At 51.0% G+C, this 2,377-nt stretch overlaps 1 pseudogene; it reads left to right on the top strand.

Annotated features, from left to right (window-relative positions):
- Positions 1–1,085: 1,085 nt before the first annotated feature.
- Positions 1,086–1,985, top strand: LOC141737611 (inositol 1,4,5-trisphosphate receptor-interacting protein-like 1; annotated as a pseudogene).
- Positions 1,986–2,377: the final 392 nt, after the last annotated feature.

Here is a 2,377-nt window from a genome sequence, read left to right as displayed (position 1 = left end):
CTTGTTGTTCCTTTTGTTACCAGTGAACTTAGAGAAGCCCTTCTTGTTGCCTTTGAAATCCCTTCCAAAACTCAATTTGAGTTGGGCTTTGGTTTTTCTAAGTACCTTCAAAGCAAGAGTGCAATGTACACTCACAGCCCAGATGGCCTGGGCTGCATCAAAAGAAGCGTGGCCAGCAGGTTGAGGGAGGTGATTCTGCCCCTCTACTCCACTCTGGTAAGACCCCACCTGGAGTATTGCATCCAACTGTGGGGCCCCCAACATAAGAAGGACATAGACCTGTTGGAGTGAGTCCAGAGGAGGGCCACAAAGATGATCAGAGGGCTGGAGCACTTTTCCTATGAAGACAGGCTGAGGCAGTTGGGGTTGTTCAGCCCGGAGAAGAGAAGGCTCCTGGGAGACCTTATAGCAGCTTTCTAGTGTCTGAAGGGGGCCTACAAGAAAGCTGGGGAGGAACTTTTTACAGGGGCATGTAGTGATAGGATGAAGGGTAATGGCTTCAAACTGGAAAAGGGTAGATTTAGATTAGGTGTCAGGACGAAATTTTTCACTATGAGAGTGATGAGGCACTGGAACAGGTTGCCCAGAGAAGCTGTGGATGCCCCATCCCTGGAAGTGTTCAAGGCCAGGTTGGATGGGGCTTTGAGTAACCTGGTCTGGTGGAAGGTGTCACTGCCCAGAGCAGGGGGTGGTGGAACTAGATGATCTTTAAGATCCCTTCCAACCTAAACCATTCCATGATTCTATGAAATACAGAGGGGGTCTTTGCCAGCACAGGGCCCATCCATCTGCTCCAGCATGGGGTTCTCCACAGGCTGCAGTGTGGATATCTGCTCCAGCATGGTCCTCTCCAGGGGCTGCAAAGGAACAACCTGCTTCGCCATGGTCTTCTTCAGGGGCTGCAGGGGAATTCCTGCTCCAGTGCCTGGAGCACCTCCTCCACCTCCTTCTCTCACCTCAGTGTTCGCAGGGCTGTTTCTCACACTTTCCCCCTCACACCTCACTGCTGAGCTGCATTTTGACTGTCTTCTTTATGCCTGCTGAAAATTTCCCAGGGATACCTTAAGCCACAGCTGTAGCCAGCTATGAGGGTGGGCCATGTCTGTGAAGGCTGGAATGCCTGGAAGAACAATGCCCTCTACCACCTGCTTGTGCCCCTGAGTCTTTCTCCCAGCCACACCTTCCACCTTGAGCTAGACACCGTGGGGGAGATGCCAGCAAAGAACTCCTGCCTCCGCATGCAGCTGGAGTGCACACGCCTAAGGGAACAGCTGGTGCAGGACATGTTGTGCTTCCTCCACCACTGTCAAGATCAACTGAGGAGAAATCAAAAGTCTAGCCTCCTACACACCCTCTGAAGTGGCTCCTACCTCAATGTGTAGAAAACCTCCCACTCATTCCAGGTGTTGGTGAAAGCAGCCTCAGTCATGGCACTGATGGCTAATAGTAGTTAGCCAGATGGTCCTGCAAGCTCCTGGTGACAAATGCCTCCAAGGGAACCCTATCCATAGAGATGAGGTTTGAGTTGTGGCTGGATGACTCAGATGCCTTCCTGACCATCAAGTAGGTAGAGGCCAGCATTACCAGCAGCATTACGTGGCCAGAGAGCTGTGCTTTGGCAGGGATGCTATTCACGCACATGGTCAGGAACAACAGCTTCCACCTTAAATATCTGCAGCTCTGCACCTGTATACTGGTGGGCCCAGACTCTTCCACCTATGTCTTGAAGACAGCTGTGATGCACCTCCTGATGACATACCCCATCAAGCTGGCACAGAAAGAATTTCCTGCTACTGCTGGATGGTGGCCTGAGGCAGCTGTGCTGCTGCCTGGAGGAGAAACACCTCGACCACTTCCTTTTCAGCAAGAAGTGGGTGCCCGAGGAGATGGTCTTGTCTCCAGTCTTCTGCATTGCTGGCCTGCTCAACCTCTCCCAGCACCTGACACAGGAGCTGGCTGCCAATGCCCAGTTCAAGGAACTGTGAGATTGTCCCATAAGACTGCTGATCTCCAGATATTGAAAGAGGTCTTCATACACAGAGCTGTGTTTGTGGGGCTCACAGTTGACAGCAAATGATGACCTCATACCCCAGGGAAAAACACGAGGGACAAGTACCACGAGTGTGGAGTGGGGCTCTGGCTGCTCGGGCACAAGCCAATGCACAGCAGTGGCTCCAAGAGCAAGGTGTGCATCCCATCAGAGATCGCTAAGGGAAAATAGAAATCTTCCTGAGCACTTGCTAGTAGCCAGCACACTGCATAACTTTTCCCTGTTAAATATATTTAATCTAATGCCCTAGTATTTCCCTCCCTAATTAGCATTGGTTTTGTGTAATTAAACTTTTGGTTTCTATAGAGAGATGCTATAGCTATAAAA

This window comes from Larus michahellis, chromosome 1 (assembly GCF_964199755.1).
Source record: "Larus michahellis chromosome 1, bLarMic1.1, whole genome shotgun sequence".
Classification (NCBI taxonomy): Eukaryota; Metazoa; Chordata; class Aves; order Charadriiformes; family Laridae; genus Larus; species Larus michahellis.
This window is presented reverse-complemented; position numbering and strand designations above follow the sequence as displayed.